At 46.7% G+C, this 21,234-nt stretch overlaps 1 long non-coding RNA gene across 1 annotated transcript; it reads right to left on the reverse strand.

Moving 5' to 3' along the window:
• Positions 1-221: 221 nt before the first annotated feature.
• Positions 222-3,220, reverse strand: LOC135982558 (uncharacterized). Its single transcript, XR_010599961.1, has 2 exons — positions 3,171-3,220; positions 222-951 (listed from the first exon to the last, which is right to left on the reverse strand). It is a non-coding gene; the product is annotated as an uncharacterized LOC135982558 (long non-coding RNA).
• Between the last annotated feature and the right edge of the window lie 18,014 nt (positions 3,221-21,234).

The raw sequence follows: 21,234 nt of genomic DNA on the forward strand, positions 1-21,234 counted from the left end.
GCAAAGGAAACAGACAGACAGAGGCTAAACTTTCAGGGTCTGCATCGTACTGTAAGCAGAGGTAGTTATATTGGAAATATTAAACTGACAATTTAACACATTGTTACTCGGCCCATCCACAAATGAGCTGGACACCCAGTTCTAAATGGCTTCTGTCACTGCAGCTTCAAATCAGACCTGTTCAAGAGAGAACAGTAAATGAGAGAGGGGCAAAACAGATGTAAATTACATGAAGTAGATTTTATTCAGCCTCTGCATGGGTGCACACAGTGGGATGTGTGCATGGAACCCCTTGCAAAGCCCAGCACCACTGTCACTATTATTAAGATGATGTTTAAAAGAAAAGTGAATGGTACAGAGTTTAAGCGTGGAAGTTTCTGGTTATCAGGGAATAATGGACAGATTATCAAGGGGTGCGAAGTTCAGTTTAAAATCGGGTGGCGTAAGGAATACATAATCTGCAATATCTCTGAATGGGGGTAAAAGGTTAACGGGTCAAAGTACAGACATTGAGATATGAGGGTATGTTGTTCATATAATGGCTATGTTCAGGTGTGGAGCATAATGAGTGGATACGATGATGAGGATGGATTAACCCTCATTTGGTGAGATTTAACGTTCAGTGAGTTTATGGTTCCAGTTCATATGGTCCATCGGAAAAAGTCTCTCGGTCCCTTTCTCGTAGTTGATGCACGATGTCGCTCCGGCTCACGCCTCCTGGTACAGTCGGTGGCCGGTGATGTGTTTGGTGTAGATGTCCCTGGACCATCGGATGGTGTCTGAGACCATAAGATGCGGCATGAGCCGTGCGTAGCGTCGACCGATCCCGCAGGCCCTCAGCACATGCTCGTTGCAGGGGTCCCAGAAGCCCAGGCTCCAACGATCAGGGCGTCCATCTGCACCTCTATTACAGTAGCACCCTGGACCTCCAATCGAGATCAGGGCTAGGCACTGTGAAACCACAGAGCACATGCATTTGCACCAGTCATACTGCAGTTGGCAAAGCTTAAGCTAAACTGAAATGAACCACTCTTAATCCAAGCATGTCTACACACGTGCGCCCAAAGGTGTAAATTAAAACTGATTTCATTATTTCATGCAAGTTTGTGTGTAGACCAGCCCATTGTGAGCCCTGCCTCACAATGCCCACAATCTGAATGGATAAAGGCAGGATGAGAGCCGGGCAGTATGATTATCCCTATTTTATAGATGGGGAACTGTATGGTGGCAGGGCTCCTCTGAGCTAGCCACATGCCCTCCTAAAGCACATTTCATTATCAATGTGTGTTTGATTAGATCACCCTGCACTTCCAACCAACATTATTTTAATCCTGCAAAACTTTTTTAGTCAGTGGCTATGTTAGCAGTTGTGTGCCACTGGGATCCTCAGTCCCAAACAATTTATGTAATAAACTGGCAATACATAAAACACCTATGGTTACCGGGCATATAAAGTTCCAGTGTAGGGTTACCATTCGTCCGGATTCTCCCGGACATGTCCGGCTTTTTTGAGTTAAAAATAGCGTCCGGGGGGAATTTGTAAATGTCCGGATTTCCCCCCCATGCACAGCGTGCGCTGCTGACAAGGCAGCCGGCCGGATCGTGCCACTCGCACAGGGCTCTGGCAGCCAGAGCCCCTCCTCTGCTTCTCCCTCCCCTCCCCTGCAACTGAGATCACTCCCCTCCTCTCTCTCCCTCCCTTCCCCTCCCTGCATTTGCAGATCACCAGCCGTTCGCATCGGGCCTCCGGCAGTCTGGAGCTCCTCCCCCTGTTCCCCCTCCCCTGCTGCCCAGCGCGCCGCTCCGCAGCACTCTGTTCTGAGCAGCACGGTAAGGGGGCCAAGGGGTCGGAGGAGGGGCAGGGAGGTTCTGAAGGGAGCAGTCAAGAGACAGGGAGCAGGGTTGGATGGGTTGGGAGTTCGGGGGGGGCTGTCTGGGGATTGGGGGGATGGATAAGGTTTTGGGCCATCAGGGTACAGGTAGGGGGTAGGGTCCTAGGGGGGCAGTTAGGGGCAGGGGTCCCAGGAGGGGGCAGTCAGGGGACAAGGAGTGGGGGGGAGGGTTGCGGATTCTGAGGGGGCCGGGAAGTGGGAGGGAGTGGAAGGGGCAGGGGTGGAGCTAGGGGAGGACAGGGGCGGGGCTAGGGCAGGGCTCCTCCCGTCCTCTTTTTTGATTGTTGAAATATGGTAACCCTATTCCAGTGTAAATGCCAAAAAAACTAAACACCAGAAATAAACTTGCTCAGGAGGCAAAAGTGCAGGAATCAGACATGGATCGGGGAGGGGGACACTTCAATAGTGAGGGAAGAGCTGGTTTTCAGTAGGGTGTCAGATGGGCAATTCTATTGGATGGGAGGGAACATTAATGCCCTGTTGTTCTCTAAGCTAAGTGGGTGGGAACAGTGCTGCAGGGAGATATGGCAAGAACTGATGGGAGCGAATGCCTGGAGAATGTTTCTCCTGCAGTATTTAACTGTGTTGCTGAGGGGGTGGAGGGTCCTGAGCACTGTAGTACAGTGTTACAGTGTTTTATCCCCACGGATATGACATCTGATAATTCCACATGTCCTAAGTACAGACTGTGCCTTTAAGGTGACCCGGAAAAGGTCAAAAATTGGGGCTCTGCCCTATTTTGCTGCTTTACAATGCATGAGGCCTGGAAAGGGAGGTTGGTTTTGTACTGAATTGTGGGTTTTTTTCACGTTTGAAATTCAGGTCCTGCAGAAAACAGCCATAAAAGAGCCCTGAGGATGAAAACTGAGCAGCTGGGGAAAGGGGGAGGGGTGATCATCAGAGTGGATATTCCTGATACTTTAAGATAAAACAGGAGCAGAACCCCACTCCCTCTCATGAAGTCTTTCCCCACGTTTTCAGGGCTGGTTTACAAAGCTCTCCATGTTCTTTTCAGGCATATGATTGGGTTCCTGCCTATAGTTCTTCAAATATTTCACTACATCTTTAGCTCTTTGCTCCCTTTTACAGTCCTGTGTTCTCTTCACTGCCTTACACACAGATCCTTGTCATTTCCAGGATGGGATTATGAGGCCAAGTCCATCAGATGGAAAACACGGTCAAAGGGCACCAGATATAGTAGAGACTGTTGAAAACTAAAATCTGTGCAGGAAGGGATTGGGAGACTGCAGGAAACGAGGGAAAGCAGCACTACAATACCTGCATTGATGGAGCCAACAAACAAAGTGCACTTTTCATCAGTCACCACAGTAGAAAGAGAAGAGAAGGTCTATTGACCTGATCGGCCTTTCACATACAGCAGTGAAACGCCATTGGCTTCACTGGAATCACTCCTGATTTACAGCTTTGTAAGCGACAGAAGAATCAAGTCCTGTGGCTTTTCTTTTAAAAAAACCTTAGTTTTATTGGAGTCCAGCACCTTAGAACCTACGTGAGATATTTCCAGCATTACGGGAGTTGTAAAATTAATTTGCCATGTGGTTAAGTAAAGCAGTAACAATAAACTACTTTGTGAAACATAGAGCATCTATTGGCGCCAGTGTTTTAAGAGCTGCTGTGCTATTATGCATATCCTGCACTGCATTTGTTTGTATTCAATTGTCCAGTCCCTTAGCACTTTGGTGGGAGAAGGGATTAAATAAATAAGTGTATTAACTCTTATAATTTATTATTACTATTGTCATTTGACCATTGTTATATTGCTTTTTATAGTCTTGCTAGATAGAAACTACAGGCCATACCAAACAGACAGCATGGAAGTGAGCAGTATTAGTAAGGCTAGAGGAAGGTTAGGTCGCAACCTTGCAAGTAAGTAACTCCATCCATATGAGTACCCGATGGGACTAATCACGTGTATAAAGTTATTCCTGTGCCTAAGTGTTTGTGGTATAAGGGCTTTACAATATCATTAAAAAAAAAAGTTTTATGAGCAACAAGTAGGGTCGCCAATACTGGCAGAAACATAAAGTTTCATCGCATGACATAAGCTTTAATTAAAGATTAATCTTTAATTCCTGGAGAATCCAGGACAATCCTGGAGGGTTGTCAACCCTAGCAACAAGCACTCAAAGAGGAGATGACATTTCAAGTTACTGAAGGCTCTTCATATCGCTTTAGCTTCTCCCCTCCTTTGTGTGTGTTTTTTTTTGTTGCCTCCCCTGCGTTGTATGTTTCCACGTGCTCCAGCCTGAGTGGGAATGTCTACACTGCCATTTTCAGCCCCATAGCATGAGTCCTGGGAGCCCGAAGCAGTTGACCCCAGGCTCTGACACTTGCTCCCACAGGCTTTTTCTTGTTTTTAAATGTAGCTGTACTTTGTGGGATGTCTGCACTGTAATAAAACACCCGCAGCTGGCTCGTGTCAGCTGATTTGGGCTCATGGAGCTCCGGCTGCAGGATGATAAAATTGCAGTGTAGATGCTTGGGTCGGGGCTGGAGCCAGGCTCTGCGACCCTGCAAGGGAGGGGGGTCCCAGAGTCCAGGCCCCAGCCCGAGCCCAAATGTCTACACTGCAGTTTCACAGCCCTGCAGCCTGAGTCAGCTGACACTGGGCGGCCAGGGGTGTTTTATTGCAGTGTAGGCACCATGAGAGACTTCAGGTTGTGCTGCGCTAGAAACACAGATGAACTGAAATATTTTGGCAGCCATCATGTCTGAGGGAGAAGCTCTAAACCGTGTGCTGACAAACCCTGTTAAGAGCTGCCTGTAAAGAGCTATGCAGGAAGCCATTTGCACGTGCCCAGCAACGAAAAGTTAATTGATATCCAAATACTGAAGCAGCCTAGTTGTATTGTGAGCTCCCTGGAAGAAAACACCACCCATAGCCAAGAGTGATCAGCTCCTATTGTCTAGCCTAAAGAAAACCCTTAAGTCATCAGCTTACCTATAAACAAATCTAGTGTTCTCCCTTATACAATTGTATTTTCTCTACAAAAATCCCTACTCACCTTCCAGTCAGGGTTCCGATGCTTAGATCCAAACTAGGCATCAGTTCCACTGGAAAAAGAAGAACAGGAGGACTTGTGGCACCTTAGAGACTAACAAATTTATTAGAGCATAAGCTTTCGTGGACTACAGCCCACTTCTTCGGATGCATATAGAATGGAACATATATTGAGGAGATATATATACACACATACAGAGAGCATAAATAGGTGGGAGTTGTCTTACCACCTCTGGAACTCCATCTTCTCCTGACTGACCGCGCTGGGGACTCTGCCTGCCTCTTGCCCTCAGGACCCTCAGCTACCACCATCATCAGCAAGGATTCAAGCAAGGATAAGGGACAATTGATCTGTTTCAACTCTCTCACCTCTAGAAGAGCATATTAAGAAATATGGAAAAGAAATCTGCAATTCCTCCCTCAGACACAGACTGGCTTAGTGAGCTCTCTTGCATTCATGGAAAAAATGACTGTGTTTAATAGAAACACTTGGAAAAGATATGAGGCTGCCTGGTCACACGTGAAACTATTGCATACTTTTGCAGTTTAGTATATGTTAGTCCCTGAAACTCCTAAGGTTATGTTCTCACTTATTTATCTATTTAGTCACTGTAATAACTGATGCCTCACATGACCGCTACAGACTCAGGGTTTTTGTTTTTCCCCAGGTTTACAAATAAAGAACAGTGAATTTTGTTATTCATATGCTATCTTGTGCATATATTTCTATTACATATATAGTTTCTTTATGTGTTTATCTTTTATATAAAACAATAAAATTAAAGTTTAAAACAAACCCTTCCATTTGCAGTTCTCAACTGGCTGCTATTTTGATATACATTTCTATTTTCAATACTTTAACGCATAAGAAATGACACCAGCAGTACATTGATAGGATTACAGAATCCCCTTCCCCAGAAAAGTAACCCGAATAAATGAGCATACTCCAAAGTAAGGGGCAAATCTGGGAACACCTCTATCCACAAAGCTTGTTACCCTGTCAAAGAAAGCTGTGAGGTTGGTCTGACCTGATTTGTTCTTGACAAATCCATGCTAACTGTTATTTATCCCCTTGTTATCTTCTAGGTGTCTGCAAATTGATTGCTTAATTATTTGCTCTATAATCTTTCCGGGTACTGAAGCTAAGCTGACTGGTCTGTAATTCCCTGGGTTGTCCTTGTTCCCCTTTTTATAGATTGGCACAATATTTGCCCTTTTCCAGTCCTCTGGAATCTCACCATTCTTCCATGACTTTTCAAAGATAATCGCTACTGGCTCAGATATCTTCCAGACAGCTCCTTGAGTATTCTAGGATGTATTTCATCAGTGACTTGAAAGGACATAAACTCTCCTTATGAATATTTTAGCTTTTCAGTAACACCAGACATAAACACAGCATGGTCTCCTTTAAGAAGAGCTCTGCAGAAGCACATGTGCTCTGCCTTTGCAGCTGGCTCTACATCTCCAGCTCGTTTGTTTTTGTCGTTTTTTAAAACAATCATTGCTGATCACAATCCTGCAAAATGATAGGATCTTCCTTCTCATTGGGCTTGTTTTAAGGATTGCACTATTTTAGGGTTACCATACGTCCGGATTTTCCCGGACATGTCCGGCTTTTGGGGGCTCAAATCCCCGTCCGGGGGGAAATCCCCAAAAGCCGGGCATGTCCGGGAAAAACGGGAGGCTCGGCCGGGGCCTCTTTGTGCGGGGCTGGGGTCGCGGGGCCGGGGGCATGGTGCCGGGCCGGGAGCCGGGCCAGGGTCGCAGTGCCGGGCCGGTCCCGCGGGGCCGGGGGCGCGGGGCCGGTCTGGGCCCGCGGGGCCGGGGAGCCGGGCCGGGGTCGGGGAGCCGGGCCCGCGGGGCTGGGAGCCGGGCCGGGGTCGGGGAGCCGGGCTGGGAGCCAGGCCGGGGTCGGGGAGCCGGGGTCGGGGAGCCGGGCCGGGGTCGGGGAGCCGGGCCGGGCCTGCGGGGCTGGGAGCCGGGCTGGGAGCCGGGCCGGGCCCGCGGGGCTGGGAGCCGGGCCGGGGTCGGGGAGCCGGGCCCGCGGGGCTGGGAGCCGGGGGTGGTCGGCCGGGGCCGCGCCTCCTCCCCCCACTCCCCCCCCTTACCTGCTTCAGGCTTCCCGCGAATTAAATGTTCGCGGGAAGCAGGGGAGGGGGCGGAGTTGGGGCGGGGGCGGGGCTGGGGGCGGGGCCGGGGCCCCCGGGAGTGTCCTCCATTAGGAGGCACAAAATATGGTAACTACTCAGGCTTTTGGGTTGAGTGCAAGCACAGCCATAGAAACCCCATGCTCAGAAGTCTGAAGATTCCACTGCAAGAACCTTCCCTCCACCAAAAAAAAATGGTTTTGGATCCCTGTTTGTAAAAGCAACAGACACTTTTATTTTGTGAGCCAAACCCTGGCCTCAGATCAGTACCTGCAGCTCCTGTTAAAGGGCTATATTTGCATAGAGGTCAGAGGCGTTTGTCGTACCCTGCTGCGGAGAATCACGCTCAAATTCAACAGCAGTGTGTGTGTTTTCCATATCAGAGCACAGAAATAGGCCTTGTATTCACAGCACATAAAGAAGACATTTTAATATAGTAAAAATAATGACCTAACGATTAGCTCGAGCGTGACTTCAGTTTTCTTTGCCTAGTGTAACCCAACAAACACTCTATTTACTGGGCTCCAGGAACCCGTGTTACCTTATTCCTTAAACTGCACAGCATGTGCCACATTCCCTGCTTAAAGTGACATTTTCAAAGCCCTTTACTGGATGGAATAAACTATTTCCAGCCCCTCCTCCAGGGAACAGTTGTCAGAGTTGTGTTTAAAATAGAACCCTGTTTGCTGCCATGGCTTTCACGTAGTTCAGAGGAGACCTGGCAGTTAGCCCTACACTTTTCCCAGAATAACCCAGCCTAGCACTCATGTGACACACTAGAGTCGGCCAGCCACTAAAAGATTCCCTGCTAGAACTTAGCTTTCAGTGCCATCCATGCTGCTCCACTGATGTCAATGCAGTTGCATGGGGGTAAGGGAGGGCAGAATGTGACCCAAGGTCTATCCAATGGCCATCTTACAGTGGTGAAGGTCCCAGAGATAGTCAGAGCTCTGTGCACACTCCCAACCAACTCCTCTTTTCACAGCAAAAGGTGAAACGGAATGAAGGGGAGGGAGAGGCAAGATTTATTTAGAATCTGGTGGACTTAGAGGAATAACTCGGGGGCCAGATTCTGTTCCTGCTTACACTCATGAGTGCACAGAGGGTAAGTCAGAGCACTAAGGAATTTTGGGTGGCTCCCCTCACTGTGCTCCTGGCAGCAGACTACTCCTTTCTGCATTCGTTCACCCCAACCCCTGGCTTTACCAGCTCCACAGCTACTGGAAGAAGAATTTGGTTGGCTCAATCACCATGTTTGTGATGACCACAAACTGGTGGGACAGAGTTGTTTTCAAGACCCGGGACAAGCAGTGGTGGCTGCAGAATGTCAGGATGAGAAAAGAGTCTGATCTGTGGTTAGGTGATCCCAGCATTGGAAGATGGCTACGTCAGAGAGTTACTAACAGCATGGGGAGTTCACGGTCAGTGTTACTGTGGTGGAGACGTTCATAGCAATATGCTGCCTGGTGAAGGATGTGGCACATGTTCATTGAGAGGGTTGAATAGTATAAATAGTGCCCACATGCCCATGCTGTGCCTCTCCCCTCATTGTAACCCGTGGAATAAGCACATTGACAGAAGACACTTCAAGTCTTGGTGGATCATCATAGCCAATGTATTACAACTGTTTACTATGAGTAGCAAAGCAAAGTACATGATACCATTATTTTTTCAATCTCTGAGTTTTTTACACGTGGACAGAGTTTTTCCACCCCACAATGTGGAGGTTAATGGTGTCTAGATCCCCACCCTGATTCCTCAAGGCCCTGCTGATCAAATGCATCCCTGGCTTATGTATCCAGTTACATACCCAGACCAATGGCAGTTTTCCTGCAGACATAGTAGGTAGAGGCTGATGGTGGGTAGTGTATTCAGGGGGGCTGAACGCAACATTGAAGCCTGGTCACTCACAGTGTCAGTGCAGTTAGAAATGCTGGTATTGCGTCTGCTTGTTGTACTCTACACATTTGCAGAAGCAGGGTGAAGTGTTTAAAAGACTGTGTAGGCTATGGACCTTTCTACTAATTATGCACCTTCAAGCAGTCCTACCTGAGGTTCGGAGTGCTGCAAGCACCAGGCTTACAAACGTAACACTGCTCTACAGCCAAAATGCTTCTGAAATAAATGTAGTCAAACTTTACTAATTCTGGGTCACTGAGAATGAAAATGATGCTTAAAATTGTTGATTAGCTCTAGTTTTCAAGATATGCAATTGGGTCAGTATATACGACTCTTGACTTGGGAATGGCAGAGGATAAGTGAGTTATAAAGGGAAGGGATCTCAATTTAAACCAGAAATGACTAAAATACATCTTTGACTGGATCTATGAATAAATCTATGACTGGGTTTGGACAGTACTTGCTTTTTAGGCAAAACAATGAATGATGCAATCTGAAGCTGGTATTGCGTCATCCATGATATGAATTGCATCATGTTATTCCTAGAAGTCATGTATGATGCAATCATAACAAAGCTTACATCACTCTGCTGAACAAACTGCCCTATATCAGCTCTAGAAATCATACAGTGTCGTGCTCTCTTATTTGTCAGTGTTTGATTTTGCAAAGGGACACATTTCTGTTTAGCCAAAGTGAGCAGAGATGCCTCGTACTTGTGTGAACAGTGCAGATAACTTCTGCTATGTTTGTGGTGAAGTGACTTTTGCATCACAAAAGCGCAGTATAACCGCTATGGTTAAGAAAGCCTATCACCTTTATTTTGGCTGCAAAATTGGAGATCAGGACAAGAAGTGGGCCCCACACATATGCTGCAACACTTGTGCAACAAATCTTCGCCAGTGGTTGAACAGGAAAAGGAAATCTATGCCTTTTGCAGTGCCAATGATTTGGAGAGAACCAACAGATCATACCAGCAATTGTTACTTCTGCATGGTGCTTCTAGTTGGGAAAGGTGTGTCAAAGAAGAAAAAGTGGACTGTGCATTATCCAAACATTCCATCAGCTATACGCCCAGTACCCCACGTAGAAGGACTGCCGGTTCCTGATGCACCAGAATCATTCTCACTTGAGTCAGACGAGGAAGAGGATGAAACTTCTGGTCCTGAACCATCAATGTCACAGGACCCACATTTTCTCCCATCCTCCTCCTCTGAACCACACCTCATAACACAAGGTGAACTGAATGACCTTGTCAGGGATTTGGAACTATCCAAGAGTAAGGAAGAGCTGTTGGGCTCCAAACTACAGCAATGGAATCTCCTGGCAGGTGATGTTAGGGTTTCCATGTTCCATGACCGTCAAAAGGATCTTGTCCCATTCTTCTTCATGGAAGGTGATCTTGTAGTCTGCAACAACATCGATGGTGTGATGGCAGCCCTCAACATCGTTCACGATCCAGATGAGTGGAGACTGTTCATTGATTCATCGAAGACGAGTCTTAAAGCTGTTTTGCTGCATAATGGCAATGTTTTGCCATCAATTCCAGTTGGTCATGCAGTCCATATGAAGGAAACCTATGACAACATGAAACAACTTTTGAGGAGCATAAACTATGACCAACATCAGTGGCAGCTTTCTGGCGATTTGAAGGTTGTTGCTCTCTTGCTTGGTCTGCAGACTGGATACACAAAGTACTGCTGTTTTCTCTGCAAATGGGATAGTCGTGCAAGAGATTCCCACTACATCAAGAAAGATTGGCCAGTCATTGGAGTCTGGGAGGAAAAGTGTTCAGCATCCACCACTTGTTGAATCAAGGAAGATTTTGTTACCACCCTTACACATCAAGCTGGGTCTGATGAAGAACTTTGTCAAGGCCATTGACAAAACACAAGTACCTCCGTGGAAAATTTCCCAGGTTAAGTGAAGCTAAGATAAAGGAAGGTGTCTTTGTTGGTCCTCAGATTCGTGAACTTCTTCAAGATGATGCATTTGACCATGCACTGCGTGGCAAGGAAAAGACGGCATGGAAAGCCTTCCAGTTAGTGGCAATAAATTTTCTCGGAAACAACAAGGCAGACAACTACAGGTTTTAGTGGAAAACCTCCTCAAAGCATACAAAAGCCTTGGTTGCAACATGTTACTAAAGATACATTTTTTGCACTCTCATCTAGATTTTTTTCCACCGAACTGCGGAGCAGTGAGCGACGAGCATGGTGAGCGATTTCACCAGGACATTGCAACAATGGAGAAAGGCTATCAGGGCAAATGGAGCCCATCAATGCTTGCAGACTATTGCTGGACAGTGACAAGAGACGCTACATTTAATGAATACAAGAGACAAGCCAGGAAGCGCCGAGTAGACACTGAATAGGACTAAACTATGTACATAATAGTTTTTTGCCTTTTGTTTCATAATAAATTTTATTTATATAACCCTTTTGCTGATTTTTAAAGTGTTACATAAACAGGACAGGTGAAATATTATCATGTAAAGCAACCATAAACACATGAAAAGACCTAGGTTTACAATTTATGATTAAAACTCTACTGTCTACACAATATACATAGACATAAAATGTAAAAATTTAAATATCTTAGAAACAGTAGCCAATCAGTTGTTTTAATTGTCATATTTGAATTCAGCACATCAAAATACATAATAAATAGCACATTTTATCTCTGAAGCAGACGACTTCTCAAAAATTGTAGACCAGTGTAATCAGAGATGCTCCGTACTCCTGTTTTGCTAGTGTTAGCCTCTATCTGGCAGGCGTACATTTGATTACTTGGGGGCAGGTTTCGTCTTATGTGGCAGCTATTTCTTTCCTCTCTATCACTTTGTGACGATGTGATTTTGGGTAAGGGAGCTAATGGAAGAGTGAAGCAATGTTGTTTTGAAGGGTTAATTGCATGCTACTTAATAAGCACTTAACAAAGAGTGAAATGTTGCAAACCAATTGTATTTCATACAGAACATATAGGACAGTTCCAGTAAGTTACCAGGGCAACCCACCTTTCCCCTTCACCCCTCAGATAACAAACAAAACTCAGCAACAACAGGGACAGAATTGCAGCTGGTGTGGTAGATACCTACCTGTTCTGTCTCTCTGGGCCGTAAACAGTAATGCAAAGCCAAGGTAAAGAGGACTGGGGGCAGGTGAGAATGGGGCCGCATATGTTCAGGGGCCTAGCTGTGTGAGTTGCCTTTGGCCCTAGTGCGTTCCTCAGGCACTCATGGTGAACTCTTGCTCCTGCAGCCTCATTTCCTTGCCATGACAGATGAACTCCACCATGGCTTCTCAACCCTCTTCTCTGTAGTTGTCTTGGCAATCAGAAAAAGGCTGAAACAACAAAACCAGAGGACATTGTCCTTCTCCAGCTTCTGTTGCTAGACCTCCATCTCATAAATCTCATTCTTGTCTCTGTTCATGAGTTTCTGGAGGTCAAGATATAATTCATTTCTTATTCCAAGCCCTTGTGTTGCCTGGAAACTCTCCTGCTCTGGGTGGGACCAGCAGTCCAGATTGTGGACAGTGGTGGTGTCTGAAAGGAGAACTAAGCAGAGGGTTAGTAGGCACAGTGACCCACTAGCTACCCTTGGGATATAGAAGAGTGATTGCAAAGTAACATGTTCAGTTCATTTTTGGAGAGTGGGATTTGAGATGGAAGGACACCGGCACCCGTGATTTCGCTCGTATTTAATTGGGAGAGTTTTGAGGGGAAAGAGATGAAGAAGGAGGGTTTGTGGGGAGGGGTGCATTTATTCAAGGTTGCAGGGTGTGAATAGTGCAGTAGTGTACAGAGGGACTAACAATTCTTACTGCTTAATTTAACTGACAAGCTACGGCATTGGCTTCAGATTGTCCAACGTTGCACCACCATCACCGTGTGTGTGTGGATTATAGGTCTCTCTCTCCTACACCGTTACCACAGAAGGGGGCTAGGACATAACCTCAATTCCTCCCTGCTTGCCTGTGGGTTCCTTTACATCAGGTTGCTGTCCTGCAATAACTAGCCGGTGTCTCCTGCATCTAATAGAAACACAGAATGAAATGCCAGATAAATGTCTTGGTCCTGCCATGGCACATAGGCTGACTGGATGCCATGTATGTCACATGATTGCCAGGTACGTGGTGGGCCCAGGGTGCCTGCTGTACTGCTCGCTGCAGGAAGTATTTCCTCCCTGGGCATTTTCCATATTTCTGTGGTTTTCGTGACTTTCTGAACATTTTTACTTGACCTTGCTTGGCCACCATTTTGTGTGTAGCCACAGGCCATGGCTAAGCTAATCACTGTGCGCTGTTTGCCGGGTTCTTGGAACAACAGGCCTTGCAGCTGATCCTGGAGGGTGCCAGAGGTTGGAAAGGCAGCTGCTGAACCTGGCAATGTCCAGGGTATCAAACTGACGCCCCCCACTCCAGCTTGTACAAAGACCATGGGCCTGGGCAGGGACTTTCCTGCCCTTCCAAGGAAGCTTATTAAATTTTTCCTCACCATAGGTGCTGGAACTAGAGGTGCGGGAGGTGCTCCCACACCTCCTGATTTGAAGTGGTTTCCATTATATACAGGGTTTACAGTTTGGTTCATTGACTCTCAGCACCCCCACTATACAAATTAATCCAGCACCCCTGTCACCTTGTTGGGCAGTAGGGAACATTGCCCATCCTCCCCTTCCCCCCATCTGCATCACAGTCAACAGTCATCCAATCATGGAACAGAAACAGTACCATGTGACTAACCAGCACCGCATGAATTTTGAAACTGGAATGTGCATGGTGATCTGTTCTCATAGTATGGGATGGAAAATCACAAATAAGTAGCCAGGGAATTTTGAATAATAAGGATATTGGAGAATTTTGCAAACATTCTGTGAGAAAGAGCTGAAATTCTAGGAATAAATTACCCCTTCTGCTCTGCCCCCTGCTCCAACCCAGGGCTACTTCTGAACAGAGTCCACTAGCGATTAGGTTGAATGTACAAAATTCATGTTCACCTCTGACTGGAGATGGTCTTTCATTGAATTACATAGTTTATTTGGCAGCCTCCTAATAGCTTTCTGTTACCTGCTTTATCCATCACATTTTAATTGTTCAGTAAACTTTCTCTTGCCTCCATTCTTTTATCCCTTCTTCCAGATAACTTAATCTTCTGTGTCCTCTTGCTTTCTGTTAAAATGACCAAGTTTAGGTACCTTCTCCCCTTTCCTTTCTAACAATGTATTTTTCTCACCTCTCTTTCTTCCCCTAACTATTGAAATGTCTGGCTGAGTATTTTTTATGACCTCAGTTAAATAAGGTGCACGACTCAACAGCATTTCTTTGAAGGTGAAAACTGACAAGCATTGGATTAACTCCAGCTCTAAAAACTGAGTCAGTCTCCAGAAGCTCACGTTGGAATCCAAAACGTGACTTCATCATGTGATCCTCGTTTCCCCAGATGGCTTCAGAAGAGCACATCTGCCAATCATCTGATAGCCTTTGAGATTTAAAGAGGTATGAAACCAATAGAGACAGGAGTCTTAAATATAAATGATGGGAGAGTGTCTGACATCTTGTACTATTTTGTTTTCATAGTACACCCTTAAAAGGAAAAGCCTGCCATTTTTTCAGGGTGTGATGTTTCTTGGAGGACACAGGGCTCTGAGTCACCTTGTTGCTCCCTTCCTCCAGTGCAAGGGAGATGTGCTGGTGCCAGCTGGGTGTTAGCTCCTAACACAACCAGCCCGTCAGTCATTCAAGCACTCTCTGCTGGGCTATACCAACCCTGCCAGTTGACAATAAAAGCACCCTACCCTCAGAATCCTTTCAGAGTGTCCCCCTGTGGTATCCAGCCCCTGATCACGGGATACCCACAGAAATCTCAGATCGTCCGTTCCCAAAGCAGCAGTGTACCCCAGTTTTATCTTCACCCACCAGTCCTGTATCAGACACAGCATTTGAGTTCGATTATATAAAACAAGGAACTTGATTTTAAGGAATTCAAACAGAAACAAGTGTTAGTGATGGAAACAAATGGCTACATACAAAATAAAATCATAAAATGTGAACTAGGGCCGACTCTTATTAATAGTTACCTTTCCTAGCTAATAAAGTAGATTCTCATCCCAAAGTTCAGTCTTTGAAGTGTTTACTGGTCTCATGGGACCAGGACCCCAATCTTTCACGAAGCACCCCCCACTCATTCAAGCTACCGCCTCTGTGAATGGATGAAGAGTGTCTTTCTCCAACTGTGATGTACTGAATCAATCTTTTGTCTCCATTCACAGACAGGGCAATCCCCTCCATGTCATATCGTTCCCTTGCACTGCCAAATGCTTTTGATTATTATAGTTTATCTTTGATGATTTTTCCATTGACTTTTCTTGGTTGTTGCCACTGGGGACAATTGTGCAATACATGACATAATTGGCTAGCCAAGGAGGAGTGACAACTCCCTTCTGCTTGAATGGGAATGGGCCATCACCAAGACATGTGATTGCCTGGTGTCCAACTTCTATTCCAAAACTATGAGGACTTAATTTTCAGTATAGTTACATTACTCCTTAACTATTACCTGTATACACATCGTGCCATGATTAGGAGTATTGATAAGTTGTAAGATTTCAATAGAGTTGCTTGTAAAGAACTGTGAACCCTTTGCCAGTTGGCACCAATGGGCCTCTGTGTCACACAGGGAGTGGCAAGATGTGATCAAGTGAAACTAGGGTATTAAAGCAAACAGCCCAGGAGCGGCCTTCTGCTACCAGAGATGGTTGCAGTTGCACACACTTCCTGCAGGAATGATGATGAACGTCATTGGCATGGGCAGCTGATTTTCCGAAGAGCAGAGTGTCTTAGCCTTCGGGAGTTGATGTGGGATGGAATGAGACAGAGAAGCATGTGAGTGATCTGAGACTAGGAAGCTTCTTATTTTGGGCACTCTAGCTCAAGGAAGATTTTGGTTTTATGTCTGAGCCTTAAAAAGGCAGGGGATTTTTTTCATTTCCTTTTGTCCAGCTTTAAAAAAATCCTTACCTAGCCTCCCATGGTTCTGACCAGCCTTGTCACATTGCAGCACGCAGATCCATAAGCATATTCACCTTCGGTTGACCCAATAGCAAGTGTGAAAAATCAGGACGCAGAGGGGCAATAGGTTGCTATTATACAAAGCCCCTAATATCGGGACGGTCCTGATAATATCAGGACATCTGGTCACCCTAATTCACCTATCACTTTGCAAGATGTACATACAGAGTCCTAGGGGCCCCGTCATACAAATACTTCCCACGGGGTATAGCACTTACTACCACAGGTAGTCACTGTGATTAAACATGGGACTCCTGGCAGTAAGCACTGTGCCCACCAGTAGCACTGTGCTATAGCTGATGCTAGCAAAAAGAATGTGATTTCTGCATGGTTCAGGTTCTAGTGATGCCATCTCAACCCCGGTGCTTAAAGAACCTAGCCTAAACTGCCACTGTTTAAACCACCCGGGCAGCTTTTCTGCTGCCCAGGGTCATCTGTTTACATTACATAGGTGAAAGCAAAAGCTAGAATTCAGCCATGGGAGTCTTATCAACTTTTCACCATCAATAAAAGAAGGAGCATGAGTTTATCTTTGGAAGCACAGTTCAAAAGCGCATCAAACTATTACAATAAATGTTAATATTTATTTTTGTTCCAGCTGTCTGGATGACTCCGTTTTCCCTGTAAAAAGGGACGTTGACACCTTTAACAGGTTAGCTGGGTCCCATCCCTGAAATCAATGGGGCTATGAGCACTGTACCAGGTAGTAACTGATTTCAGGATCAGCTCCTAAGGTATTGAAAGTGTCAAAGTCCCTTTGTACAAGACAAACTGAATCATCCAAAGTGCTGCAACAAAAACAAATATTAACATTTATTGCAATACCTTTATTTAACTTTCAGCCAGGCTCACAGAGACAAACTCATGCTCTTTCTTCTGGTCAGGGCCGCCCAGAGGGGGGGGGGGGGGGGGCAAGTGGGGCAATTTGCCCCAGGCCCTGGGCCCCGCAGGGGCCCCCACAAGAATATAGTATTCTATAGTATTGCAACTTTTTTTATGGAAGGGGCCCCCGAAATTGCTTTGCCCCAGGCCCCCTGAATCTTCTGGGCGGCCCTGCTTCTGGTGCTGGTGAAAAGTTGGTCTGGAAGGCTCTCAGGGCTGAATTTCAGTTTTACTGTTCACCAGTATAAATGAGCCACAGCGCTCCTAGGGTGGCCGGATGTCCTGATTTTATAGGGACAGTCCCGATTTTTTGGTCTTTTTCTTATATAGGCTCCTATTACCCCCCCCCTCCCCATCCCGATTTTTCACACTTGCTGTCTGGTCACCCTACCACAGCCTCCCCTGGTGGAAAAGTAATTGCAACCTGCTTTCATTGGTGGGGCCAATGGAGAGCAAGAACAGCACACAAAGGGGGCAGTACTGCCTGGGTATGGGGTGTATTTAGTGCACTGATTTAGCATAACCCCTTGCCAACCTCATACTGAGCCCGGGGTAGAAATCAAAGTTGCTCTTCACTAGCAGGAATCCTGAGGGACGCTGGAGGTGAGACTATCAAGTGCCTTCTCTTGGTGAATCCCTCTGCTGTACACAGGTTCCTGCTAGTGGAGCCATCCCCCTGTCCATTAATTGCTGAGGTGAGGGCTCTGTGGTTCCAATGCACATGCTGATGGCATTGCTAACAACCCAACAGCGCAGCCAGCCACATTCTCACAGCCAGTTTGCTGGCATGTGTTCTGGCAGGGGAAATGCAGAACCCTGAACTTGGGTCTTGACAGATGAGTTACGAAACAAGAACAAACCTTTATATGCTTGACTTGAAAATGTAGCTATGTATTATGCTGAGTTTTCACCTTACATTCTGCAAATGGTTTGGAAGGCACAAGTAGCCTAGTGGTTGGAGCAGGGGATTAAATGTGAGTCAAGACTCCTGGGATCTATTCTCTCCCAGTGACTCTAATGCCTTGTGTAGATCACATAGCGCCTCATTTTGTTCTTCCATAAAACAGGTGTAATTACTTTTAACTACCTCAAAGGTTAATGACAATGTTTGTCATTTGTCTCAAGATTCCCGGATGAAAGGCACAATGTAGGTGTGAGTGGGATCTTACTGTATTTCTTTTTAAAATGAAAGCATTTCAGGTCTGATGTTCCATAATTTAATCTGGGTTTGTCACTAACAAAGTGGATGCTTTTCCGATTTGAAATGGCTGCCAATATACACTAGGACATGCTGTTTGGAAAAGCTCTTTCCTTAACAGTTTGACATATCGGAGGTTGCTCAAACAGCTACTACAATACAGAACTGGGACTTCCAAACTTCTTGGTTGTTTGCATAGGACATGGCTTGGAAATAGGTTGCCAGGGAATATGTAGATCCATACAGTCCTCTGAGCTGAACTGTCCTTGACAAGACAAGCTGCAGAAAATTCTTTCTTGAGCTTGCAGGAGCTGTTGGTATCAATGGACCTGTTCAAGCAAAGATACTTATAATTAGGGAGTATGATGAGCGGTATGTCATACAAACCTTAGACAGAAGGGAAAGTAGACCCCTGTGAAGTCATTCAGTTGCCCATCAAAGGCTCAGAAGTCATTATGTTGGCTCCTCCAGTTTACTACTCTGCTAAGCCAGCTAAGTATCTTATGTGTGTGTAGGAGCATAATTATGTGCCTGTAATGACAGCCTCCCTTAAGCTGGTGGCAGGGAATGGAACCTGAGACCTTCAGCACCAAGGCTGGGGTAGTCAAAGGGGCCTACAGGTCTTTGGTGAAGGGAAGCCCCATAACCCACAAGCCCCCTGTGGCTGCAGATTTGGCAGCACTGTCTGAACAGGCCCTGGGCATCAGTGTCCAGTGTGCAGGAGTGAGGGTCCCTGTGTCCCAGCCTACAAATGGGGAAAGGAGACAAATGGGGCCCTGTCAGATGTGAAAAGATATCTGAGATTCAATGAAGGGTAGGGTAGAGCTGAAGGAAGTCGCAGAGGGCCTGGTGCACAGCAGGTAGGGAACAGCCAAGCTGCTAGGGATGGGAGCTGGGCTTCCTGGCAGAGTCCAGCATCTGCAAGGAAGGGTTTCCCCACAGAGAGGCAACATAATCTCCCGCAGAGGGGGAGTCTCCCTCTGACACTTGATTAAATCCTATGGCCTGTTCCCACCTATGCCCACCCCACCCCCAAATCGGAGCAGCTCCAGCTACCGAAGAGAGCAAAAACTAGAGGCCTTCCTGGCCCTTGGGACAGAGGAGTAGGTTGATGATCTACCTGGACGTGAATTTTGGTCTTCTCCATGCCTATGCTCTATACTCCCTTCAGGACAGTGCACAGGAACCCACCATGGACTGCTCCACCCTTGTGTTTGTCCCTACTTCAGTCTGCTTCATCTCTGTGCCAACCGTTTCCTCCTTCACCTCCCTGCAGCACCCGACAGGGTGTGTGTGTGGAGGGTCAGCATGGTCCCCTTAAAAGCCCAGTCACCACTTAACCAGGACAAGAAGAACTTGACTCCAGCCAAGCTCATTCTCTGCTCTGCCTCTGCCTCCCCAAGAGGAACACTCGTAACCCACAGCCCCTGCAGCAGCAGATCCTACAGCCAGTTCGAGCCAGCCCGCCTCACCCCTCCTGGTGTTGGGAGGGAAACAGGAGAAAGGACAAAAGAAGGAAGAGATGAAGAGAAAGGAAGGAGGGATGGAGGAAAAGGTAAAACGAAAAGGACAAACCCTAATGTCCCCAGTGATTATATGGGATAAAATCCCAGGTGGGGAATACAATTCTGCCACCTTAAACTAGTGCTTTCCATGCCTAGAATTCGGGTGGCACCAGATGGATCAGACTGAACAGGTTCCAAACCTCTCGGAGGCTCTTACCTTCTAAACAGGGATGTCTGTTTTCTAGTAAAATCAGTAAAAGGAAAGGAGAAAACTCGAAAGAGGCTCCTCCTCGCACCCACGTACATGAACCCTAATACTCTCCCAGTCCTCAAAGAGAGACCTTGAGAAAGAGACTTGCTGAAGCAAAGCCACAGGGGTCTCTGAGGTTTCCCTGGCCCTGCACCCCTATCCTGCCTGGCTGATGTCAGCATCTCTCTGTGAGGTCACCACCTCCTCACCACCTTTGACCAATAGGCTGAGGTCCTGCAAAAGGCCTTTGTGATGTCACTGCCACACACACCCCTCCCGTGAAGGGCTAATGTCCTGCTGCAGGCCAGCTAAAGGACCTTACCAGACAGCAGCAAGTGGTCCATGTTGCTGGGGAACTACACACTGCTCTAGAGAAGAGCTGCAATGGTTTGCCCTCTGCTGGGCAGCCATCTGTGCTGGTTGTTGGAAACCAGGGCATATAGGAAGATCTTCTCCTGCTAAATTCTTGAACTTTGGTCAGATGGACTGTAACTATGGGGAAGCTAGTCTACTGGAATAGGCACATAGCAGGGAGTCAAGGAAAGAGACCCTGGGATGTAAATTTAAATGGGGGAGGTTGGCTTAAGGGCTCAAACTCTCTGCTGCTCATGGGTGGTACCCTGATTCCATTCTCAGCCCCACTAGGTAAGAACCTGGGGACTTTGACTACCTCATTTCAGGAACCATGTCAGACCCAGGAGCTGGAAGGGGTGCCATGCCAGAAGGATCTGGCCAACTGTTCTAACAGGCTGCAGGGTTATAGGGCTGAGGGCGTCCAGATGGGAAGTGATCCAGAGTTCTGGAGAGCCAGGAAATTGCTGGCAACTAGATGGGTGTAATCAAATAATTTTGTAAGTTGCAGGCCCAGATGAAGGATTTCCACCTGAAATTAGATGGTCAGATAAAGGTGCAGGAAACCCAAATCCAAGAATTAAAGGAGAAACATTCCTGGGCAGTTCAGTGGGGGAAGAGCGGGGGAGGTGCTGACTGCACATCATGAATGACCAAAGCTGCTAGAAGCAGATCTGGAAAGGGCAAGGCAGGCCTGGGAAGGTGACTATTTTATGCTGGCCAATGAAGTTAAGATGATTCTAAATGTCAAAGAAATCATTTTGCACTTGTGGAAATGAGTAACAGAACCACCACTCAGTTTGAATAGTGGCTCAGGAAGGGCAAACCAGGCAAAGAGGAAGCCTCTCACACCCACAGACACTGTGACGGACCTGGGGCACAGGAGTTGCTACAAGAAGAGATGCGCCGGAAACTCAGTCTCAGGACCCAGGAGGAGTGGGTGGAGGCTGAGAAGAACTACTTAAAAGAGCAGATGTTTGAAGAAGCCAGACTGAATAAAGACCTTGAGAAGGAGATCACCCAC

The sequence above is a fragment of the Chrysemys picta genome, chromosome 3 (genome assembly GCF_011386835.1).
Source record: "Chrysemys picta bellii isolate R12L10 chromosome 3, ASM1138683v2, whole genome shotgun sequence".
Lineage (NCBI taxonomy): Eukaryota > Metazoa > Chordata > Testudines > Emydidae > Chrysemys > Chrysemys picta.